This window comes from Manis javanica, chromosome 15 (genome assembly GCF_040802235.1).
Source record: "Manis javanica isolate MJ-LG chromosome 15, MJ_LKY, whole genome shotgun sequence".
NCBI lineage: Eukaryota > Metazoa > Chordata > Mammalia > Pholidota > Manidae > Manis > Manis javanica.
The window spans coordinates 76,934,746-76,961,041 of record NC_133170.1 but is presented as its reverse complement, the minus strand read 5'-3'; the positions used below and the strand labels follow the sequence as shown (position 1 = coordinate 76,961,041).

The 26,296-nt window shown below is 46.4% G+C and overlaps 2 long non-coding RNA genes across 3 annotated transcripts; both read right to left on the bottom strand.

The window, feature by feature from the left end:
• Positions 1 to 1,016: 1,016 nt before the first annotated feature.
• LOC140846484 (uncharacterized) lies at positions 1,017 to 19,214 on the bottom strand. 2 transcript variants are annotated; one of them, XR_012125609.1, is made up of 4 exons: positions 18,658 to 19,214; positions 16,772 to 17,169; positions 3,631 to 3,776; positions 1,017 to 1,211 (listed from the first exon to the last, which is right to left on the bottom strand). It is a non-coding gene; the product is annotated as an uncharacterized lncRNA (long non-coding RNA). The 2 variants fall into 2 exon arrangements; XR_012125608.1 differs by lacking the exons at positions 1,017 to 1,211; positions 3,631 to 3,776 and adding an exon at positions 3,798 to 5,238 and having other exon boundaries at positions 16,023 to 17,169.
• Positions 19,215 to 19,418: 204 nt separating this feature from the next.
• Positions 19,419 to 24,674, bottom strand: LOC140846615 (uncharacterized). Its single transcript, XR_012125916.1, has 3 exons — positions 24,539 to 24,674; positions 20,999 to 21,114; positions 19,419 to 19,527 (listed from the first exon to the last, which is right to left on the bottom strand). It is a non-coding gene; the product is annotated as an uncharacterized lncRNA (long non-coding RNA).
• Between the last annotated feature and the right edge of the window lie 1,622 nt (positions 24,675 to 26,296).

Genomic DNA, 26,296 nt, shown 5'->3' with positions numbered 1-26,296 from the left:
TGAAAGGGTTACACCCAACTTTATTTCCAGGTGGCAGGTCAGTCACTAGAATCCTGTTCACTCAGAGTGAGTCTGCATGCAGCAAGCCAGTCTCTGCCTCTGGGCCCCTCTGTCTGTACAGTCGTCCCGCACAGCCATCCTCTGGGCCTCTGTCCTCGGCGCTGCCACCACTCCAGCCTCTGCTCTGCTCTCCTGCAGCCTTGCAGCCCTGCCACCGTGTCACGCCCAGAGCAATGGGCGGAGCTCTTTTTATAGTCAAATTGCCCACAGGCGTGCAGTGGGCTAGTCAACCAGGGCCAGGTGAGAATCCTGGCCACAGGGACTCTCATTTTATCCACAGATGGGTTCATGTATGTTTCACAGGGTTGTTCTGAGGAGTAAATTGAGCTAGTGCATGTAACATATTTAGAAGAGTACCTGCTACTCAGCAGACAGTAAATGATAGTAAATGCTCAGCAAATACTAACTATGATTGTTCTCTCTTTCTGACAGGGGAGGAAATTGAGATCCAAGCAGGAAGAGTGGTTTCTCTGGGATGGCACAGGAGTTCATCAAATTTCATCAAAAACATAGGAGAGAAATAAAGGGCTAGACCAGTGTCATTCAACAGAAATATAGCAAGAGCCACATATTAAACTTCAGTTATTTTTGTAGCCACCTTTTTTAAAAGAAGTAAAAAGAAATCGGTGAAATTAATTTTAATAAATTCACAGTCCAATCATATCACTTTAACATGCAATCCATATAAGAAGTTACTAAGATCTTTTACATTCGTTTTTTTCTCTAGTAACCATATTAAAGAATAAAAAGAAGCAGGTGAAATTAATTTTAATAGTATTTGGTTATTTTATTATATTTTTCTTTGTGGCTTCTTTTTCCCCCCTTTTTTAAATTGAGGTACATACAATAAAATGCACACATTTTCATGTAAACTTAATTTTAATAATATTTATTTAACCTGATACATCGAAAATGTTATTCTTTCAACATGCAATCAATACCGAAAAGTGTTAATGAGATATTTTCCACTCCTTTTATCATACTGAGCCTTCGAGATCTGGTGTGTCCTCTTACACTGATGGCACATTCCAGTTTGGACCTCCTGCATTTCCAGTACTCAACAGCCACACATGGCTGCCAGCGTGGGCAGGGCGACGGGTGACCATCTTCATCTATTTAGTCCTCCCAGTAGCCCTGTGAGGAATCCCATTCTGTAGATGAGGAAATGGTCCCTGTGAGGTTAAGGGACTTACCCAAGGTCATACGTTAGGAAGCAGAGCTGGATCTGGGGCCATCTGGCCTGTTTCAGTAGAACCCCTATAGGACCTGGGTCCTTCCACCACCCTGGGACCCCCACTGCCTACCCCAGGGTTGTCCACCCCCAAACCATTGATCACCACCATGATTTATGGCCTTTCTGCCAGGCAGTCCTGGAGACGTAATTAATTTGTTTCTGCCAGTGGAGCCTGCCTGGACGCCCTCACCTCCCCACACCACCTCTGCTTCCAGCCCAGATGATCGATTGATTCCCCGCTCGGTAATGGTGCTGAGGAGTAACCTACGGCTGCAGTTAGATTCGCTTCATCAGGCACTCGCTCAGAGCAGCCCATCTGACACTTTCATTGGGCCGGGAGCATTCCATTTCAGTGTCTGTTTCCACCCAGGATTCTTATTCCTGGATCAGCCAGCATGGATGTTGGGTCTGCTGCTGTATGTATTACAGCAGAGCCCGCGCTGGTGGAGGAAACCCACTGATTGGAGTGTAATTGATTGACCTGGAAGGGGTCACCTGTCAACCAACCAGCACTTACTGAGTACAGTCTGTGAGCTCAGCTCTCAGTGGAATTGTTGCTGATAACAGCACCAGTCACTATAACGACAAGAATAGCTGACATTTATTTAGCCCTTACTATGTTCCAGGTACTGTTCAAGCATGCTGCACATATACGGACAATATTGCAGGGTAGGTGCTATTATTATTCCCATTCTACAGGAGTAGAAACTGAGGCTCAGGACGGTGAAGGAACTTTCCCAAGGTCACACAGCTGGGGAGGCATGAAATTGGGATCAAATTCCAAGCAGTCTGGCTGACCTCAAGAGCTCACTGCCTCCTTGAAGAGGCAGGATAAATGCCCAAAAATCAATGCAGTGAGTAATAGAAGAGGGAAAGCAATAAGGACACTTGTTCCTGGACTAATAATAGTAATAGTATTATAGCAAATACTTATTGGAAAATTTACAACACACCAGACTCTTTGTTGTAAGAGCTTTACATACCATATCTCATTAGAGCTCTACAAAACCCTAGAAATAGGTACTATTACCACCTTATTTTACAGAAGAGGAAACTGAGGCTTGGAGAGGTAAAATGTCTTGGCCAAGGAAAGGATAGTGTAACTCCAGTGAGTGGATGGGTGAGCCCACCACGATGTTTACCTGTGCATCTGGTTTATTTCTGGTTCCCTGCCCCATCCACCCCAGGGATGGTAAGAGGGAGGTGACATTCCAAGAGTGAAATTTGAGATGCAAGAACCTGACCTTGAACGGGGCATTTCTGACCCACACAGTTTCAGTAGTTGGGACATTTCAGGTGCTTTCAGATGAGAGGATCCATGTGTTTCAATGGAGTCTCAAAAAATCTAAGGGTTGTTTGGAGGACGAAGAGGGGCTCACCTTTCAGTGGACAGCATTGAAAAAAGTAGTGAAGAGATGCGGGATCTGGAGCCAGACCTGGGTTCAAATGCTGGCATTGTCACCCAACAGCGACGAGCACTTGGGGGAGTTAATTACCCTCCCTAAGTCGGGCTCCTCGTCTCTCAGATGGGGATCAAAACGGCACTCCAGCCAAGTGGACTTCTTAACCCCATGTCTCTCATAAAGAAAGAAAAATCCAGTGGGGTGGGATTGGCAAAGAGGTTGCCACAGAAAGGGGAGAAAGACCTACCCTAAGTTACAAAAGTCACAGAAGGATGTGTGTGTGAGGACGTGTAAATGGAAAGAAGGAAGGCACCTTGAAGACCTTCCCATCAAAGAGGTTTTAAGGTTTTTTTAATTGCTTCTTACGTTAAGATAAAGCCTTGTGATGCAGCATGATGTTCTAGAGCATGAACTGAACTGTCTTCCACGCTGCCTGCCCTTTCCTCCCCCGTTCAGGCAGCAAGTGGAGGGCAATACATCTACGCCTGAGGAGGAGCCGGCACAGAAGCGTGGACAGAAGGAAGCAGTAGGTTTCCTGGCTTGAGAGTTTCAAAGTCTTTCTCCTGAATCAGAATCTCTGGAGGTCCAACCAGCACAAAGCTGCATTATTAAGTTGCACCGGTGATCTGACGTACACTAAAGTTTGAGAAATACTCCTACGCTGCTGATAAAATATTTGGAAAACTGTCCAGTGAGGACAAGATGTCCTATTCTTTGAAAAACGCCTTGGCATCAAGAAAGAAGAGAGAACGGAAGTGCTCAGATAGTATCAGGACCCCGAGAATGAACTCTACTCCTCGCCCCTGCTCCCTGATCCCAGGCCGATGTTGGGGAGCACTGAAGAGTCCCCAGGTAGGTCGGAGCATGTGAGAGCAGCAGGCACCTGCTTCCCCCAGGATGGTTAGTGCCCAGCACGGGGTAGGTCTGACTTACCTGAGGCTTGTCTTCTGAGACTCCTGTGCTGGCAGGGAGCATGGCGTGGGAACAGAAGAGGAATCCAGGTGCCGACTCAGGTCCTGGAGACAGTTTCCAAAAATCCCAGAGTGGGGTTGAAGCAGCTCCACAGGCCAAGCTGGGGGCTGAATCAGAAAGACTCATTTGGCAATGACCTAGATGGGCAGATGCGTGAAGGGCAGACAGGGCAGGAGGGTGCAGCTGTTGCCAATGGGAAGAGACCAGAACAGGAGTATCCAGTTCCCATCTGACAGCCATGCTTTGGTACTATGGATGCCCCCCAGGGAAATCCCAACTAGACCTCATCTGGGTTTCTGCTCTGAGGCAGGAGGGAGGCTGTAGCAGATGCTAATAGTGCCCCCCCTCAACCCCTCCGACAGACTCTACCATTTTCGTGCACACGGTCTTCCCATGTATTAGATTATTTCTGGTGAGCACCTATGTCTCTTTGTGGCAGGGTTGCCCTCAGGCTTCCAGAACCCCCTGGTTCTGCCACCTAGAGACCCCGAAGTGCCTGGGGATTCACATCTCTCAGGACAGCTCTTAACTAATCCCTGACTGGTGCAGGGAGGAGATACAAATTCTTCAGTTTACGTGCCCGCAGTCTGGAACACTGACGCGTGAGACCATCACTATCCCCAGTGCCTTGCAGGACTAGGCAAAGGTCACCCTCCATGGGTTACCCTCCTGGCTTGACCCCTTCCCCTGGGGGTCTCATTCTCCTACTCTGTCATCAGACTCTCCAGGGACCACTTCCTTTTAAGTCACTTTTATGTGAATCCTCATCTGAGGGTCTGTTTCTGAGGAATCAGATGTAAAACACAAGCTCAAAATAAAAATGAGCTTAGCCATAGAGGAAAAAAACCTAAGTTGTATTTTTATGCCTGCCTGAGTTCATAGACTGAGATTTGTAAGACTATATTTATATCATTATAAAAGCTACTTCTTTTCAGCACTTACACATTTCCAGGAATGATCTCATTAAACTCATGAGTCACAAGCTGTTATGCCCATTTTACAGATTCTAAGAAGTTCAATGACTCTCCATTCAAGGGCTCCAAGCTAAGGTGGAGCCCTGCCCAAACCACAGACTCCACCCCTGGGTCTGACTGAAGTCTCCCCGTCTGAGCAACAGCACTGAGGGAAGTCAGAGATACAGACACCAAGCTGAGGTGCCCCGAGCCCCTCTACACAGGCAGTTGTGATTTCCGTTGAAATGTATTAGAAAAATAAGTAGGGTGGGTGGTTAGATGAGTGGTAAAGCAAGAGAAATACAATCTCAGTGGTAGAACCTTAGCAGTGGAAAAAATCCTTTCAACTTTGCTATAGGCTTGAAATTCCCAAGGAGTGATTCTTTTTTGATGCAAAAGGTCCATGTCTGTTTCTGTAACAAGTCACTTTGATGCCCAAAGCAAGAAAGAGCTAAGGCAGAAGGCAAGGGCCCAGCAAGCTTAAATTTCCAGGATCAATTTGCATTTTCTTTTTGTTTGGAAGTTGTCAGGTCAAGGAAGTGTGTCCGCATCAAAGTTCTCAGCTGCAAACGAATCCTGGCTTTGTCAGTGAGAGTGGGAGTAGGGCTACAGGAACCTGCGGAAGGACAGAGACGGATGTCATTGGGTGCAGGATGTATCTTGCAGTCACCAGATGTGACTTCACTGTGGGGCCCACGATATTTCCCAGTGCTTTGGAGATCATTCCCATTCATCAGCCTTTATGCTTCTGATTCATCTTGCAGGTAAGAGAAGTCGTTTTACGCTGAAGCAAGAAGGATTCCTTTTAGAGCCTTCTGAATCAGTGGGCTGTTTATTCTCTCTCTCCAAAGGCTTTTGTCGGTTCATGCTGGATCTCTAGGTTCATCCTAAAGGGCCTCCCTTCAGCAGACAAAGCCACAGGCGGCTACAAACCTCATTGGTAATTCACCCACGCTCACAGAGTTGACCACACATAGTCAGAACAACAGGGGTCACAGTTAACAAGGCACCTTTCCATCGCAGGTACCCAGGAAATGACAAGAGGACTCTGGGCATTAGTCAAGAATTGAAAGGTAGAGAACCAGCTTTTATTCTGAAGTTTCTTTGCTCTCTTTTCATTATATAAAAATTCACTCGACTTTTTGGTAGCAGTTCAATGCCCAACACCCCAAACCCAGCCACTACCTTTCGCATGGAGCCTAACCCATAGTAAATACTCAATAAATGTTTGAATGAATAAATGAGTGGATAACATAGAAAAATATACTCGCCTTCAGGGATTAGTAATATAATATGAGGTACAATTTATTGGGTGGTGTGACAAATTATGAAAGATTGTTCGCAAAAATATCTGTAATTATTCCTCTCCCTTTATCTATAGCCCTTGGAATGTGACTGCATTCCATCAAGAGATGGAGTCTATTTTCCTGCCCCTGAATCCCTTGTGCCTTGTTTTGGTCAACAGGATGTGGCAGAAGTGATGGGGTGCCAGTTCCAATCCTAAACCCCAAAAGACTTCTGCATGTTACCTCACTATTTTGGAACCCTGTCCCTAGCCAGCTGGAGGATAAGAAATTAAGTAGAAGAGAGACAAGATAGTCCAGTTGGGACCATCCTGGATTAGCCAGCAGCCCTGCCAACTGAACCCAACTCAACACAACCCAATATAACCCAACCCAACCCAACCCAAACCCAACTCAACCCAACCCAATCCAACCCAACCCAACTCAATCCTACCCAACCCAACTCAATCCTACCCAACCCAACTCAATCCTATCCAACCCAACCCAACCCAACCCAACCCAACCCAACCCAACCCAATCCAATCCAACCCAACCCAACCCAACCCAATCCAACCCAACCCAATCCAGTCCAACCCAACCCAACCCAACCCAACCCAATCCAACCCAACCCAACCCAGCAATTGACTGAAACAGCATGATTAGGCCAAGATCAGCTGAGACTAGAACACACTCAAGTGAACCTAGCCCAGGGCTAATTTGGTGGTTGCCCTAGGACCCAGATGTTATTGTAAGACACTAAATATTAGAGTTGTTTCTTGTTTTCACTGTAAAAGCTGACTGGTACACAAGCGCTGTGTTTCATACATAATATCATTTAACTTTATAAGAACTCTCCAAAGCAGGTACGATGAATAGAGTTATCCATCTTCCATGATGTATTTTTTCCTTATCCCAAAGCAAGAGAATTTTAGCTAGGACATAGCCACCCAGCTGGGGCCTAACTTTCTCGGCTTCTCTTGCAGTTATGTGTGGTAATGTTTGGGAGGTCTTGCCAAGAACTGGAGGAGTGGAAATGATATTGTAGCTTCTGCCTGACTGCTTAAGATAAAATCCCTAGCCTTGGAATTCTCTTGTCCCTTTCCTGCTGACGAGGCCAAGGATAACTAGAGTGACTGTGTTGGAAGCAGCAGGCCCATCATCCTGAATTCCTGAACGCCCCTTGGAAGAGAGACATGCCTGAGGCTGTTACACAGGCAAGTCTGAGCAATGGAGCCTGTTTGTCACAGCAGCTAGTGTTGCTCTAATACCACAGTGGTTACTATCTCCATTTTACTGGGAAAGATGTAGAGGCTCAGAAGGTAATATGACTGGCCTCTAAAATTGTCCTGTTCAGGACAGTAGCCACTAGCCACGTGTCATTATTTAGATTTAAATTAATTAAAAATCCAGTTTCTCAGTCACACTAACCACATCAATGGCCACATGTGCTAGTGGCCACCATGCTGGACAGCATAGAGATAGGCCATTCCTCCATCGTGGAATGCTCTATTCCAGTGGCACTGGTCTAGAAAGCACATAACGCGATGGCAACCATGGTCTGTGCAACTGGAATACTTGGCTTGTCTGCGTACCTCCTGCCATGCAGAGTTCTCTTCAAGAGCTGCTCCCCTTGTGCACGTACATGTTTGTTTACAGATCATTATTATCTATTTGTCAGAGAGGGTAAGAGAGGGGAGGGGAACAGAGACATAATTAAAGGGTGACGGCAGCCAGCAAGAGGGAGTCATCTCTGGAATGTTCACACAAAGTCATTAAGAAAATAACATTTGATTTGCCAATGTTAGACGTGAAAAGATAGATGTCTTCACCTCCCCTCAAACCTTTACAACAGGGTAACCCACTCTGGACAAGATTAACTGCTTCTTTCTTTGCAACTGCTAATCGAGGGAGTCATACTGACCTGTCTAGGCTGGTTATGGTTGGAGGCCTGGCGATCCACAGCAGCAGAGTTGACAGGCCCTGCTGGATGTATTCACTACACTGGTCTAGCTGGGGAGGTAAACGAGGAGGACAGGATGACCAGTCAAAGAAGTGAAAACCTATGGTGATGTCCGAAGGCGAAACTGTGGCTGTCCGACAACAGCCTACCGTGCCCAGCGGCTGGAAGGCCTCAAGCGGAATATCCAGGTGGGTCTTCCTTCTCTTCCCTCTCACTTAATCCTAAGGACGGCCACAATGGCAAATATATTTGCGCTGTTATAACTACCTGGCAGGGACTTCCTGTGTACCAGGCAGTGTCCTAAGCACTGTGGGAATACAGCAGGGAAAAACACATGGTCCCTGCCCCCCCGATGTCCAGTCTGGTTAGGGAGAAAGGGACATATGCAGGCCATTACCGTACAGTGTGATCATTTCTGAGCTGGAAGAGGGTGTGGGGGTGAGGACACAGCAAGGAGGGTGTCTGCAAGTCAAGGAGAGAGAGCTCAGAAGAAACCAGACACGCTGACACCTTGATCTTGGCCTTATGGCCTCCAGAACCAGGAGACGATAGATACCTGTTGTTTAAGCCACCCTGTCTGTGGTATTGTTACAGCAGCCTGGGTCAACTAAGACAGTCACCTAATTAACTTTGGAGTGGGAGGAAAATCAGAGAAGGCTTCTGAGGGTGGTGGGTGGGGTGTTGAGGCAGAACATACAGAGGAGGAAGCCTAACAGAGGGGGTGGCCATGGCAGGATGTGGATTCCAGACACAGGGGGCATCATGTGAAAGACCTAAGATTAGGTCAGGGAGGAAGCGGTAAGTCAAACTGGAGAACGTGCTGTTTCCTGGAGGTGATGGGGAGCCACTGGGGGGAATTAAGCAGGGTTTCATTCTACAAAGATCACCTGGAATGCATCCATATGACGGATTTCAGGGGCAAGATGGGAGGCTGGGTGGCAGGTTGAGGGGCTGGTGGTCCATGTCAGAGACGCTGGCAGCTTGGACTAAGGCAGTAGCATCAGGAAGGAAGAGAAGAGCTCAGATTGGGGAAATATTTAAGGAGACAGGAGATGGATGGACAGGGTGGTTCAAAGGGAGAAAGGAGAATCCTCACTTTGGTTGAGTAGTAGACCCCAAGGCAAGGATTCAAGAGTCAGACTAATTAGGAGGTGAGGGTGGAGGAGTGGGCAGGTGAGAGAGGAAGAGAAAACAGCCCCTGAAAGCTGTAATCAGCTGTCACAGAGGGCAAACGGAGCCCAATCCTGCTAGAGGGCTCCGGAGGCGGTGTAGAGCATGACCGCAGAGGACCCCCACTCAGGCGGCAAGAGAGCTGGGACACCGATGCACCAGCTTCTGCCAATATGAGCTGAGGGCCTGCTTCTGGGGGGTGGTATTAATTTCCCAGCACATCTGAGCCACCATGCAGGTGACAGAGTGGGCTCCAGTGCCAAGAGAAGCAGTCAGGCCACAGGTGCCGGCAGATTAAGTCTGTCTGGTATATCCTTAAGTGGTAAGGATGAGAGATACGGTCCGGGCATAGAGCCTGCCCAGGAGTCTAAGCGGTCCCAGCATTCCGGCTTGGGTACCCAGGTCCAGGACCGCACTGAATGGAGAAATGGAAGAGGAGGAGGAGAAAAAGGAGGTTATTTTAGATCCATTGCTGCCCAAGGATGGTCTGAAGTGGGCATCTGGGATGTGAGTCTGGAGATCATGGAGGCTATGAAGCAAATGAAGTCAACAGTACACGGCTGGTACCCAAAGAGGGTGCCATGGCCCAGAGGGAATGTGTAGCACAAAGAGACCTGACTCCGCGATGGAGCTGGGACAGGCACGCACCCCATCTGACACCCACATCCCAAAACTCCAGCCACTGGTCCTGTGCAGCTCAGACCACCAAGAACATCCATTAAACCAGCTGTCGATAAAGTCACATGGTAGCACAGGGGAAATGATTACTAACAAGTACGTGAATTAAGGAAATAATTCTCTAGCATTTTTAAATTAAAACTTTCAACCCAAGAAGCTTGTTAATTTTAGCTTCAGCAAGTGGTTCTGCCGCCACTCGGCGTCCTGCTGCCGGAGCGCTGTCTGAAGTGGCTGCCTCTCATTTCCCTAATTTGTGAGGTGCTCACGCTTCGGGTGGCAGGCGGGTGATTACAGCCAGATGGGAAGCCAGCTCCTCCAGAAGCAGATTCCTATTGGATTTGTGCAGCCAGCGGGAGGCTGGAGGGAATCCTGGGGACTTTTCACTCCCCTTCCACTCTCTCCTCAGTTTAGATGCATTTGGAGAGCAAAAGAAAAATCCCAGATGTAGAGACATTGACAAAGAGACTATTGAGACAGGCTGGTTGAGCACTCCCCACTGTGAGAGCAACAGAGTGATATTCCCGATTAGCTCCATGGATGGACCGATAAGCGTGGCTAACCCTGACGGCATTCTGTCTGTGAGCCAAGCACTGTGCTCTTTGCCTGTACTATCCCTTTTTTTTTTTGGTATCATTAATGTACAATTACATGAGCAACATTATGGTTACTAGACTCCCCCCATCACCAAGTCCCCCCCACATACCCCATTACACTCACTGTCCATCAGCATAGTAAGATGCTGTAGAATCACTTCTTGTCTTCTCTGTGTTGTACAGCCCTCCCTGTGCTCCCCCCTCCCACATTATGGGTGTGCTAATCGCAATGCCCCTTTTTCCCCCTTATCCCTTCCTTCCCACCCACCCTCCCCAGTCCCTTTCCCTTTGGTAACTGTTAGTCCATTCTTGGGTTCTGTGATTCTGCTGCTGTTTTGTTCCTTCAGGTTTGTCTTTGCTCTTATACTCCACAGATGAGGGAAATCATTTGGTACTTGTCTTTCTCTGCCTAACTTATTTCATTGAGCATAATACCCTCTAGCTCCATCCATGTTGTTGCAAATGGTAGAATTTGTTTTCTTCTTGTACTATCGCATTTAAATAACATAGTATTATTATCCCCATTTTACAGATGATGAAACTGAAGCTCAGTGAGTTAAACTCACTTGCTTAAGGTCACACCACTAGTAAGAGACAAAGCCAGCAATAATGGGTAAAAGAAGCACTTACCAAGAATAAGCCAAAACATGGAATCCAGAGACAGAAAGAAGTTGGTGTCACCTGCCCACGTACAACATGCTGCATGAAAGTTGGCTATGACTATTATTCTGATGATCTCCATACTTATACTGGAATTGAGAGGACTATCATCTCAAACATGCAGAGATGTGGGTCAAGATTCATGTTCAAGGGTGTTTATCTTTGTGAAATTTATTCATTAATTGTGAAAAGTTAGAGCCACTATTGATGTCTCAAGATAACAGATTGGTTGAAATAAGCTATGGTGGATCCATACAGTATAATAGCATTTGGGTTAAAAGTCATATGTAGATTAATGACTAATGACATGGAAAGATGTTTAGAATATATTGTTAGGTTTGGGAGTTCTTTTAAAGCAAGTTACCAATAGCGTAATACCTTTTGGGTAAAAATGATTTGGAAATCATATAAAAGTGCCTATGTACATTCACATATGTTCATATATATATTTGAAAACTGAAAAGACACCAAAAGTTCTCTCTCAATGTTGAGATTATTAAAGATTTTAATTCTGTACTTTCCATATTTTCTACAATCAGCATGTATTCTTCTGTAATGAGAAAAAGAAACAGGTATTCATTATTATGGTTTTAATTTCTACATACTCTAACTTATCTCACAATCCCTTCCTTGCTCTTGTTTCAGGAATGCAATATCCTATCTTACCTTTCTAAATCAATTAGTTATATTTAGATTGTCATCTTCTGTTTGCTCTATTAGCTCTACTTACATGGGCATTCATTTTTCTCTTTTAGGAGTGGTTCCTTTTTTCAAATACTCAGAGATTCTTGTCTTATGTTCATGTTCACATCTAGGTGCTGTTTGCCTGCCCGTGAGTCGTATTTCTATTTCTTGTTGCCTGCCCTTGGGGAAGATGGGGGATGGTGTGACATGTGCTTCAGGGGGTGGGGGGAATGTTTAGCAATTTGACTTCTAGTGTGGGAGGTCCCATCACTCCTGGGGTCCGTAGTTCCCTGGGACCCAGCCTGCACCTGAATTGCAGTGTCTACACTTTCACTGCCCCCAGAGTAAGGAGGACACAGAACATGGCCACAGATAATCTCCTATCTTACTCCTTCTGTCTGTTCACTCTGAGCTTGGAGCTGGGTTAGGGACTATGCCTTTCTCGAGTTCTTTCTCAATAGACCAGATAATGACTAATTTAAATCTTTCTGAAGTTATTTAAAGTTCCTGGTCCAGGAACAACACTGCTATTCCCCCCCCACAAGGCTGTAGACAAAGTGTGGTTAATTTTTTTCGCTTAGTTTTATAGAATTTGAGTCAAAAGGGAAGGAATCTATGTAATAATTTTTTTCCATCTTGATCCACTCTCTAAGTGTGTGAAAGTATTTTCTTTTAGTTGAAACTATATGAGAGAAAAATTATGTATTGCCTCCCTTCTTATGAGAATTGGGATAAAAATATTTTAAACTTTAAAGTACAGTTTGGCGTTATTATTACTCCACTTGTATGTTTCAACACAAAATAGAATCAAGATGTGGGCAAGTAAGATGGAAGGAACCTCAGAGGTTGGCTTATCTAGAGGTTTCTATTGCAGGTTGGCAGTGGAGCCCCTTCTGCAAAGGATTGCCTGCCTAGAAGCCAGATAGGCAGAGTTGTCTATACTGAAGATCCTGGTGGTACAAGCCAACCTCATCCACACCCCATTCATTTTACATATGGGTACAGGGAGGCTTTGAGAGGTGAAGCAGCTATTCTCATACCTCACAGCCAAGATTCAGGACTTGAACCCAGGTCTCCAGGTAGCTGAGGCCACAAGTATGAAGAAACTCCCTGACCAAGCAACATGACAATGATGAAGAACTGAGCCGGATGAATGCTTACATGAAGTGGAAGTGCAGGGTAGGGGGTTAAGCCCTTGGGTTCCTAAATCACCCAGACCTCGCTTCAAATCCCAGTTCCACCACTTTCAGTTTAGAGCTCAAGCAAGTGGGCCAACCTCTCCAAAATGAAGAGTTTTCTTACTGTAAAAAATGGGGATAATAACACCACCTTGTAGTACAATGATGAGGACAAGGAGATAATTCACCGTAAGTGTTCTTCTCAATGTCTGGTAGGTGCTCAGAAATATTAACTGTTAGCCTTATGCATTCATTAAATAAACAAATATTATGGATCATCAGCATTCAGGTGCATGTGGCACAACTGAAAACAAAAAGAAAAGCCCCTGCTCTCCAGAGCTTCCATTCTGGAGGGCACACAGGCACTAAAAAATCAAAGAGAAATAGCTTGAAAGAAGTGTTTTGAGAATTGATATAAGACAGTGTGATAGTAACTGTCAGTGTGGTCAGAGAGGGCTGTTCTGGGAAGGGGCTGAGATGTGAATGAAAAGGAAGAGCTGACAAAGAGGTCAGGGGAGGGCATCGCAGGCAGGGGGTGGGAATGGCTGTGCAAAGGCCCTGTGGTGGAGCTTGAAGGAACTAGGGATGTGCTGGCTGTTGTAGCCAGAGCAGAGTGGATGTCAGGGGCAGTAGGTCAAGGTGAGGTCCCAGAAGTAGGTGGGGCCCAATATATCAGTCAAGGTCAGGAGACAGAACTTTGTTCAAAGGTCTCAGGAAGGCTATGTAGGATTTCCAGTGGAGGGTGATATGCTGTGATCTCCCTTAGGTTTCATCCCATTTATCAGGTATTTCAGTTACTGATGGATCAGCTTGCCATAGCCTCCCCTGTGTCCTATAGAATGAAGGCAGAAACCATGCTTCATGTCTTTACAACCCACGCCCTCCATGCCCTAAGAAACTGCCCAGGGCCCCAGCAAATATTTGTTGAATGAACAAAGAAACAAAGCAAAGATGGATGGATCTGTTTTCTTTGCATTTGTCTTGAACTTCCTCTCGGTTCTGCAGTACCATCTCCTGGGGAAGGCGTGTCAGCTTGGCTCTCTGTTCTCTCATCTTCGTGAGAGAAGCCCTGGGGCTGGCGCAGGAGGCTTTCCCTCCAGCGGGTGACTGATGGGGAGCTCCGCTACGCTCCCGCGAGATCCTCCCTGACCAGGGGGCTTAGCGAGAGCGATGATGGGGAAGCAGGGCGGCTGGTGAAATGGCCGGCCATTCATTACCAGCTGGCAGCTTGGCTCAAGAGAAATCAGGCCTTTGGAAGGACCTGGTTCTAAATGAACCTGCCTTCCTGGATGAATTAGTCAGGGCTCAACCCAGCCCAGATGCGTGGCCCTGGAAGGCATTCCAGAGAGACAGCTGGTACCGATGATCCAGCCAACGCACGATTCAGAGGACAGCCACGTGCAGGTTCCAACACCCCAATTCCAGGATGAAAGAAACACCCAGAGAGGAAAACGTCCCATCTCTGACCTATCACTTTAACCCTCTGCTAAAACATCTTCTCATGTTCTTGTGCTGTCTCTCTCTTTCCTGCATTCTGTCATTTCTTGGTAATGCCTCCTGGGGTTCTGACATCTGCCTTCTATCATACGATACTAATGATCTAAGGCAGGGATGGCACATATGCTTCATCGGCTTGCCAGTTCAGATTGATGTGTAGTGACTGCCTGTGTTGGGAAGTCTCCTTAGGTGTCATCAGATGAAGAGAAGCTGTGATTGACTAGTGATGTCTGTCAGGACATACTGGGGATAAGGGTCTAGTACCACAAACTCTCCATCCTTGTTCTAAAGCCTAGAACCTAAAGTATTTAGTCCCGCAGAGAGAAAAAGGGGAAAAACATTTTTCTCCAAGACATGTAATTTTGGTTTTAATCTTGCCTTGGTAGAATAATAAGAACATCTACCATAATTAAGTGCTTAACATATACCAGACACTCTGCTAAGTGCTTTACAAACATTATCTTACTCAATCTGTATTACTATCCTAAGGCACTATCATAATTATGACAGATAAGGAATCTCAGGCTTAAAACTTTAAGTGACTTGCCCAAGGACTCTCAACTAGGAAGTGGCAGAACCAGGATTTGAACTTAGCTCTGTGGGAATCCAGTGGAACAAAGATCCCACAGTCTCCTTTAGCACCCAGCATCTGCATCTAGCCCCTGCCCACCAATTATGAAGCTCTCTCCTCCACTTACCCTCTCTCCCTCTTGCTGCAGTATAAGTACAATCCATCTCAGAATCCCACAATCTGCATTCAAGATCTAAGAGGCCCTGGAGTTGTGCTGCCCAATATAGTAGCCACATGTGACCAATGATACTTGAAATGTAGCCAGTCCAAACTGAGGTGTGCTGTAAATGTAAAATGCACACCCAATTTTGAAGAGTCAGTAGAAAAAGAAGAATATAAAATATCACATCAATAATGCTTTTATGTTGATTACCTGTTGAAATTATAGTACTTTTGGTATATTGGGTTTCATAAAATATATTATCAAAATTAATCTCACCTGTTTCTTTTCTCCCTCTCTCTTTTTTAATGTGGCTATGAGAAAATTTAAGATTGCACATGTGGCTCGATTTTGTGGCTTGTGAAATATTTCTATTGGTCAGGGCTTTTTTTCAAGATCAGCCACTCCCTCCAATCCCATCATTCTTAAAAGGTAAGGAAATTGCCCACCAGAAAGACCAAGTGACTGGCAGCAGATAAAGGACCACATCCTAGTTTTCTTGTCTCCAGTTCCCTGCCCTTTCTTCCTTAGTGGGAGAGCAGCTGGCTGAAAACCTTGTCTTTCTTTCAAATATACTTTCACATTGGGAAACAAACAAATTTAGACCAAAGAGGAAAATAGCTTCCCCACCCCCACCCCCAGCACCAGCCAGCACCTGGTAGAACATAAGAAGGCCAGACCCAGGGGTAGTCGAGATGCTTCAACCCCTTCACTTGGAGGCCCCCGGAGCCCCTGGGGGCTGCCTACATGCCCACCCAACATGGAAGGCTGTTCTAGGGGGCCTCCTGCTAGAAGCTGGGCCATGTCCTCAGCGGGTGTGTTCCCAGGGACAGCAGCCGGCACAGACTCTTGTCTCAGGCGTGGGGAGCCTGGAACAGACAGGGAACTTGGGCGCTTCCCAAAACAACTTCCCATAACAATTAGCCGTGGCTCCAGCTGGCACTGAGAACCCTACCGAAGCCTTACCTCCTGGTTCGTGACTCCCCTCCTCTCTAGCACCCTGTACTCCATACTAGGCAGGGCTGAGCACCTGCCCCCTTGGGGAGTATGGTCTGGGGACCATTGTGAGCTACACTCAAGAAGGCAGGAGATTCTTCTTCTTGGAAAACTCCATTATGCAATATGTTTCTGGGCTGAGCCTCCAGGAGAGAATTCTGCTGGCACTAAAAGTGATTCTGGTTTCCTTCAGGGGAAGCTGATATTTTTGGTCCCATCAGAAAATATACTCAGTGTAGCTCTGTTCCATTTTGGATTTCTTCTATTCTGGTCATATCCTTCCTAAACATGAAGGCTCCGCACTCCCTCTTCGCCTGTTCACTCTAGAAGCTGCCCTCAGTTCCGCCACACGCCTATCATTCTGTCTCATTCATTCACAAGTCAGAGCTGAGGGCTTCCCGTGCATCACCCACTGTGTCAGGCACTGGCGATGCCACAGCCAGTGTCACAGCTACAGTTCTCCCCCTTCTCCTCGCCCCCGGGCCCCAGGGTCTATGATCTAGAAGGTGGCTGCTGTTATTTTCAGCTCTCTTCACCAAGAATCACTTTTTTTTTAACTGGGGAGCTGCGCTGAGCGAGGGGAAGCAAAGGCTGAGTGGGAAACACACCCCTAGTGAGGCTGGATTAGATGCAGCGAACAGAGAGCTACCGTGGGGTCAGCAGCCCAGCCTCAGAAGGAGTGGACACAGCAAGTTCCTGCCACCAGGGCGTCCTCCCACCTGCTTTCTCAGAGCTGGGCAGCAGCCAGGTGTGGTCAGCGGCCACCAGGAGCGGTGGCTTCTCTCTGCGCCAGGCCATTCTCCCGGTGTGTTCTGCATGCCTGAAACGCTTTTCCTCTGGGCTCAGCAAAAAGCCTCACTGGCAGACTGCTACTGGCCTGGCAGTTCCGCCTTTCGGGAATTTGGAGATGAGGAGTCCCATTTTCAACAGCCATTGGAACTGACCTTGGCTCCTGGGACAAAGAGCCACAGCTCTTGCTGGAGCTGTGACTGGTCCAAGGAGAGCTACTGGCAAATGACCTGCGTGTTGGCTTTCAAAGGGATGAGCTGCTAGTCCAATGCTTCGGAGCTGTAGGATGTGCCCAAAGGATGCTATAGGAAATGACGACTCTCAGCACCTGTATGATTTTAAAACATTGTTAATTGTTACGCTTTTAATTTATATAAGGAAAATGCTGGCTCCCCACTTATGATAAAAAGTTCTCTTTATGATATATGATATTAAATTCATAAATAATTGACTTTTTAAATGTACGAAGTAAATTTTAGTCCAGCTGGTAGATACCTACAGCAAAAACAATGCAAGAGAGGAAGGTAAATGATTGACACATGGCAACGTCCCAAGGCCACATTCCTCCCACAGCAACTGGAAATGGGAGGCAGCGGTGGCTGGGGATGGGCTTCAGCGGGGTAAGCTGGAACCACAGCAAACCAAAGCCGTGTGCAGGCTGCAGCCGCAAGGGAGAGGGGACAACCAGGAGGGTGGGGGAGACCACTTGGTGTAGGATAGGAGATGTGAATGAATATGCATAAGGGAGAGAGAGAGACAGAAATCATGGAGTCAAAGCTAGAGGTGGAGAGAGAAGGTTGAAATGAAAGACGGCAGGACAGAGACAGACAGGTAGAAATGTCCTGAGTTATACCTACTTCCATGGACTTCCTGGTCTACCTCCCCTCCACACGTGTCCTTGCAGTGAATCCTGCTTGATTCATGGAATGGGTTGAGAAGCCTAATGTAAATGGATGGATAAGAAGGAACTGCATTTTGAAGTTTACTGGGCACCAGCCAGCACATTAAACCACCATGGCAGGCAATGTGGAGCCACTGAGGATTGTTGACAGAGAAACAGGGAAGACCCAGTGTGAGGTGCCTAGGGAGGAATTTAAGGGGAGACTCACTTGAAGGCTCAGGTATCAAGTTCCAGCAGATGGCTGAGTTCTACGGCTCTTCTTGAAACTTCATGGACTTTGCCCATCAAAAAGAGCATCAGCAAATATGTGAGGCCCTACTCTGCCCAACCCGTGGGGCCCATCCCTACAACTTTGCTACTCTGGAAGCAAAGGGAAAGAACCAGTTCTTATATAATTTAAATTCTGCTAATGCGTATTTACTTTCTGCACCTAATTATCACCAATCAATGTAACAGTCATAACTAAATGGGTGAAAATTGCAATTCTGGTGCCCCAGGTTGGCATGGGGCCTTGTAGCTAATTGGGACACAACTTTTTCAGGAGCGTAATGAAAATGTAAATTCCCACATGTTAATCAAACAATTATTTCTATAACCATAACACAGTTGATCCTAAACCTAATTAGGAGATAAACAAAGTTAATCACCGAGTAGACAACATTTACTAATCATATATGTGTCACAAGAAAAGAAATATTAGGCAGTGATTCATTCAAACATCACAAACCCAAACCACTCTACAGTCCCTAATAAAAAAGCCTCCCAGCTTCAAAGAAGCAATATGTGAATTGTTATTAAAGCATTTTTTCTGCTTTAGGGTCTAGGAGGCACCAGAGAACAAAGAAACCTATTACCATGTACAATAAATAATCACACTACTTTAAATAAAGAACCAAAAACTGGAAATGTACTTACGTGACAGGACAGGCACTGTCCAGCTCATTTTGAGCTTATTATAAGAATTCCATTGTCTTCAAGTGAGAGAAAGGGGAAAAGGAAGGAAATCCCAAAGCAAACAGAGAAATTGTAAGATGACATAAACCAAAGCCAACTGTGTTTTTCTCTCCACTGTACATCCTTAGCTTCTTATTAAAACTGCCACCTGGGCCCAAATGTGGATTCTTCTCGACTTGCCTAGCTGCTCGTTGGTTCTTGGGGCTTTTACTGTCCTTGATGGGGTCTGTGAGTCTCTCTGCCCAACCATCTTACAGATCTGATGATGGTGCCAACACATCTGGAAGTTTCCAAAGGGATGTCTGCTTTCTCCTTGTAGAAGTAGCAACTGCACAGAATGCAGAAATTTGGGAGGCTGATGGCTAATATGAAAGTTTCCCTAGTAGGAGCATGGCTTTGGCCAAGACCAAGCTACACAGCTAGACTAACAACAGCTACCGTGTACAGAGCACTGCCAGTGAGCTCTACTCACACTTTACATACTGCTGTGGTCGGAGTGCTATGTTACCCCCAGAATTCATATGTTGAAATCCTAACCCCCAAACATGATGGTTTCTGGAGGTGGGGCCTTTGGGAAGTAATTAGGTCATGAGGGTGTTGCTTTTGGGAAGTAATCATGAGTCAGATTAGTGACCTTATAAAAGAGACTCCAGAGAGACCTCCAGCCCCTCCCAGCATGCGAAGACGCAGTGAGAAGTCTGTGACCCAGAAAAGAGCCCTCACCCCCAACCATTTTGGCGCTCTAATCTTGGACTTGCAGCCTCCAGATCCGTGAGCCTCATATTTCTGCTGTTTATAAGCTTCTCAGCCTGTGGTATTCTGTTACAGCAACTGGAACAGATTAAGAGACATATCTTAATGTGTACTATTTCTTGCAACAGCCCTAGGGAGTAAGTATCATCATTATAATCTCATTTTGTATAGACAAGCAAACGGAGGCAAGGAGAGTTCAAAAAATGGCCTGTCACACAACTTGTACGTGGCAGAGCCAGGATTTGAACCTATGTAGCCAGGTTCCAGAGTCCGTGCTTCACTGTTTGTGTTCACTATCTGAGTTTGGGTTTTTCTACAAGACCCCTCTCTGCTCCCAGAGCCCTTCGTGCTTCCCCGATTGTGTTGTGTATCAGTTGGTATCACTGGGAAATCATTTTTCAATAAACAAGCTGTTTCCTCAAAAGCAAACCTCAAGATAACTATTTGGGTGCAAGTAGTTTATTTGGGAGATTATCCCAGGCAGCATGGTGAACGGCTGGAGAAATGAGACAGGAAAGGGAGGAAATCCAAGTGGATGTGAATGAGCATGTTTACCATTGTGGGTAATTGAAGCCCAGTCCGATCTCTCAATTGTCTCCACTGAGGAGTGAGGGAGCTGGGGTGTTTACCCACCAACACCCATCCCTTACTGGTTGCAGGTCACTACGAGGTCTTAACGCTCTAGAAAAGACTTTCGTGTGCACTGGGACAGTCTGCAGACAAATGCTATACACACAGGTATTATTTTCTCTTTCAATACAAAAGGTAACATAATACACACACTGTTCTGTATCTTCCTTTAATCTATTGATGAATCTTGTTGCTCTTCCCATATCCATACCGGAAGAGCTATGTGATATTCTTGTACAGATCTACTGCCATTTGTCTAATCAGCCCCCTATCCTTGGTCACTGGGATGATGTCCAAGCTTTTGCTATCTCAAATAATGCTGAAATGCATAACCTGGCACACGAGTCGTTTGGATATGAATGAGCACATCTGTAGGTTAACTTTCTAGAAGTGGAATTGCTAGATTAAAGGGGATTTGTGTATATAAAATGTTGCCATGCTGCCCTGCATGGGGCCTGCACCTATTTAAATTCCACAGCAGTGAACGTGAATATCCTGCTCTGTAATGACCAGCAACTTACTTGTCCTTCTTCCCTTCTGTACTTTGGGCTTCTTGTGACAGCAACCCTTTTGGAGAAAACCTGGTGCCTAGTAAGGGCTCCATAAATATCTGGATGGGTTGAAAGGTGAATGAATGGATGGGTAGATGGATGGACTGGTGGGTGGTGGATGGATGGATGGATGGATGGATGGATGGATGGATGGATGGATGAGTACACGAGTGGATGGATGAGTACATGAATTACCCCAAGTATCATTCTTGAGGGGACCAAGACCCAAAGTAAATAAATAAATAGGAAATAGAAATTAATGATGCCAGGTAGATTTCCTTCATTATAAACTCTCATAGCATCTCCTGTGCTCTCTGGGAGTGGCAGGAGGGAGTTCAGCCATGCCTGGATGGAGGAAGGGTACTCACAATAGCTATGTCAACATGGACCAGGGCTGGTCAGGTTCCTGAAACGTGCTGGGCTGGCCATTGTCAGCTACTCTGCTGCCGGTTTATGAGAACAGAGCTGACACCCACTCTGAAGCCTGCAGTGACATTGTTAGGATTTCAGTAAGGGGTTTCAGTACACTGTTTGTGCTTCAACTTTAAATTATAAATCACTTAAAATAGCCAAGTTGTCTAAAGATGCTTTTATGCACATCCTACCTAAAATGGAGAAAATATTCATTGTTCATATCTAAGAATAATATCACAATTTGGGATGTGGCTTTGAAATGAGTGGGAAGGTAAAGCCCACCCCCATCCCAGCCTTTGTCAGCAAGCCCCCACCCCGACATGTACTGTTTTTCTGCTCAATTTTCTCTCCTAGAGCTCCAAACCCTCCTTTCTCAAAGCTTTGCATCTTTATTCTTCCAAGGACACAGCTGGCTGAGAGATTGGACGAAGAACTTGGCTCTCCTCCCTGCTTGTTCCTGAACAGATCTTAAACTGCAGTTTGTGTTTATTTCCTGGAATTTTTGCCAACCAGGCAGATCCCAGGGAGGAGCATGGGGGAGCATCAAGAGAGTCGAACCCCACATTCAGAGCCAAAGCAGCTCCATTGTTAAGACAGCATGCAAACTGCAAACCAGCATTCACTTTTTTCCAGTGTCCATCGATAAGTTATGCTTATTATGGTAACTTCAGAAAACACCAATAAATAACTAGAAGAAAGAACAAAGTCACCCAGCTGCTCATACAGAGATTACAACTCTTAACATTTTGGTCAATCATCTCATGGTCTTTCTTCTACCCATGTAGCCATTTTTCATCACAGAAATGGCATCATTTTTTGCAAACTTCTGTGGCCCACTTTTTTCCGCTTGATGTCCTGCGAGAGTCACCTCCTGTCTTCCAAATAGACATCCATGACTTCTCACCACTGCCTGATAGTCTGTGGGACGGCTGTGACTTAGCTGATTCAACCACCTTCTCTTGTTGGCTGTTTACGTTGTTCCCTTTTATTATTACAAATTGTACTACTGGCAAGAATTATAGTCTTTTCAAGAGCTTTCTCTTCCCCCAGATATTTCTGAGTTTTTCAAGGGTGACCACACCATAGTTGATGCCTGTCACAGTGGAGGGAATACAGTCTACTTTTCAAGGGTGACATCTCCTTACAAGAGGACATGGGTGCCCCTCCTTCAGCACTGGTGAGAGTGGAGCCCACGTTCCCTGGAGGGGGGCAGTGATCTGGGTCTCTGCCACTGTCCCATGCCTCCTGGCATTTTGGTCTTTGGTAATTCCCACCCTGACCTCTACCTTGCCCTTTACTGATCTGTTACCATCTGGGAGCAAACCCTTATTTTAACTCCCTTGGCAGGGCCAAGTCTAGACCATCAAGTTTGCCAAGAAGTTGCAGAATGTCCAGGAGGGATTTACAGCCAGGGGTGTGACTTCTTTCTGCTGCTAGAGGTGGTTTCTCTAAGAAGCCCAAGGCTCTGAGCCCATCCTCTGGGCCTTTACCAGCTTCCCCTCTGCTTGGCTGCTGTCCTGGCTTCAAGAACAAGGGACAGCTCACCCCACCCCACCAGGGGTGTCCAGGAGCACATTTACATCCCTGGGGTAAAGCTCCCCTTGTCTGAAATGCCACCTCCACTGTCCTCCTTTCCTGCCCACAATTTGACAGTGGGAATTACAGAGATAAATGAAGACCCCCCAAATGAGGATCAACAAAGGCTGCTTACTCAGAGTTGGCTGAAAGCAAAGGACTCAGCCAGCACTTGCATTTGGCAGAGACTCAAAAGCAGACAGTAGGGTGGGCAAGATTTCTAGTGGCAAAAGGGAAGGCTTCAGGTCCACCCTAACAGGAGGCTATTGGCACAGGGAGGCTGGAGGCAGGCTAACTAGGCACAGGGAATCCTATGTGATTGGTTAGGCAGCTTACTTGGCTCTCTCTGGTCTGTCCTCAGTTGGAAGTGGGGCAAAATTAGGGAAGCTGGCAGCCACCGACCAAGTGCTTACCATCTGGGCTGACGGCTGCAGAGGTTACAGCTTGCCTTCCTGGGCAGCTGGCTGCAGAGGTCGTGGGTCAGAGGTCTGTTGTCATCGATAGTCTGGCCATCATCCGTTTGTATATTCACTCTCAGAATTGTTGAAACCCCTTATGAGAAGCCCCACTGATACCAACGAGGGAAGGCCTGGGCCTCTGGCCTCAACACAAGGCAACAGCATCAGAATAAACCTGTCCACTATCAGTGCCTGTCCTGCAGCCTGAGTAATTCAGTTGTCAGATGCACTGTACGAGGAAAACTTCTACTGCCATCAGCAGTTGCCTGGGAGATTTCCAAATCGTTGGGTCTTATCCCAAATGGCTGTAAGCAGCTGAGGCTGATAAAGGACCACAAAATCTTAGTAACCCTGAACACCAGGCCTCACTGAAAGTAACTGAAGACTGCTGACCTACAGATCTGTGCACAGATGGACCCAGGCATCCCGTTCACAGGGCTGCTTCCCATCTATAAGTATCATGGCACAAAAATCCCTTTCTATCACTTCAGATTCCTGACTTCATCCCCTCTGGACATGATCTGCTTAGTGAAATTGCCCACTGACATTCTTTTGCATGACAAGTTAATAGACTGTTTTGTGATTTTCTTTTAGCTCTTGTGGCATTTGCATATTTTTGACTACACCATCTATATAACCTCAAGTGCATGAGAGTAAGAGAAAGATTGGGGACCAGATATCTGATGTGTGCATTTGTGGAAGAATGCATGAGATGTGTATGCATTTGTGGAAGGAGAGAAAAAGAGAGGGAAAGTGGAGTGGGGAAAAGAGGTAGAGAGAAAGAGGGAGAAATAGATGAGATAGATGATATAGATAATAGATGGATGGACAGATGACAGATTAGATAGATAGATGGACAAACAGATAGATCGTAGTCAGGTCTTCAAAGTAAACCCTGATCTAATTTATCAAATGAATGTTCAGAGAGGGTAGACTGAAGAGAAATGAATTCAGGCATAAGAACATGAGAAATGCAGGTGGGGGGCTTTGCATTGCTGTGCAACCTTAGGCAAGTGACTTCACCTTTCTGATCTTGGTTTTCTCATTTGTAAAATGACGATCACACCACAGAGTCTTTCTGATGAACTCATCCACATAAAGTATTAATCAGGATATAGCAGAGTAAATCTATGTACATATGACCTGTTAAAAAAACAATCTATTCCACCAAATCTAAGATGTCATTTTAAGACACACATTATTTCATGAACCACTAGAAATGAGAAAATGGTGCCATTTACCCTGTGACACAACGTTTTCATGTCAGTTGAGAAATCCTGACTTCAGACATGTTATCACGGGGTGCAGGTGCATCTTAGAATCAATGAACAATGGTATAAAGATAAACTTCATCTCTCAATTACACTTTCTGGGACAATTTTGTGCCTCTGGAAGTCCTTGTCAAGCAGGCCTCCATCTATAGAGCACAGACTGCCAACAGAACCTCCATTAGCTTCTCACCTTAGAGACGGCCAAGGTCACCCAGCAGAGGAGGCTGCCCTCTGCTCCCTCACAGGGGCTGATGCCGCAGTGCAGAGGGTAAACCTTCTCTGACTCAGGCTGATGTAATCCTCCAGCCACCCAGTGTGGATGTTTACAAACCTGGCTGGCTGACTGAGGTTTCAGTATTCATTTTACAGAATTCAGACTGTGTCACAGAAGAAAAGAATCCAGCGTTACAAGATACTCAGAACCGGCCCTCACTCTCTTTGGCAACTGCCCAGGGTCTGGATTTTCACCTCCCTGGAAAGCAGCGATTCACGCCTTCCTTCTCAACACTTGACACAACCTCCCAGAATCTGCTGAGGCCTCTCCAACAGGAAATCGAAGTGTGTGGCCATTTCAGAACCGTGTCCTCCCCTGTGTCCAGAAGCAGGGATGGAGGGTGTAGGCCTGGCTCACCAGCAAAGAGATGCAAATCGAAACATCCTAGTCGCCACATCTGAATGAACCATGAGTAAAATCCAAAAGTAGTAAGTCTGGAGTAATGAATTCCCACCATGAGCAAGTATAATGATCAACCAGTACCTGTTGGAAATTTCTTACGTGCCAGACAATGTTCAACAGATTTTACAGGCATTACCTCATTTGAAACTCACACCCTTTTAGGCAGAAAATCATAAGTTCCATTTTACAGATAAGAAAACTGAGGCTCAAAATCACAAAGCTAGAAAGAGTTGGAATGAGGATTCGAAGCCAGGCAGCAGTGGCTCTTCATCCAAGATTCCTGGGGAGTGGGGAGTGACACAAGATAAGGCTGGAAAGGTGTCTACTAAGAGTCCAGTGTGGTTATCTGGGGACATTCTTCAGGAATGGGTTTGAAAGGGTTCCAATTTGTGGCCTGAAGATGGTAAAGTTCTCTGTCTACCACCTCAGCATTTATTTCTCACTCACATGTCTGTGAGTCAGTTGGGGTTTGACTGATCTAGGCTGGGCTCTGCTGGGTCTGGCTTAGGTCAGGTTGGAGCTGCAGCTGCTCCGGGCGCCCCTCAATCCTCCTTGGACAAGCAGTCTGACTTGAGAGGTATGTTCAAGTCATGCTAAAGACAGAGCATGAAACAACAAACGTGATGGCACAAACGCATTTCGAGTACCTGCTCGCATCGTGTTCTCCAACGCCCTGCTGGCTGAAGAAAGTGACGTGGCCAAGTGCAAGTCAAGGGGTGGGACCCACCATCTTCCTTGCAGATGAGCGAGGGGGTGAATATTCGCTGCACAGTGACCCTGTATCTTCCTCATGGGATTTCCTCCTTTTGAATACCTGTGATCATCTGGCCATTGATAGGACAGAACCCGTGTGCCTAGCAGAGACCAGGTCAAGGCACCCAAATTATCGGTGTGTGATTTCATTTGCATTTGCGAACTTTGGTCTGTCACCTCCAGCTATAAGCTGAGTTGCTCCTCTGAATTCTATACCTGTAGCGCCCCATATCTGAATGGGAATCCCCTTTTCTTACTAAGGAGTCTTCCTTTCTGGGGAACTGATGCTCTCTCCTGGCTGCTCACCCACAGGTGTATCCCCTGAGGACCAGGTGACAGTCGCCACCCCTGATGTGGACTCAAGAGCCTTTCCCGCCGGGAGCCTCGCCACCACTGACCCCTTTGAGCTGGGCTCTTTCTCTCTAGCTTGTGGTCTGGGACAACCTCCAGGAGAGGCACTGAGGACTCGCTGGGCCTCAGCCTGCTGGCTTACAAAATCCCCCTTAATTGGCTACTCCC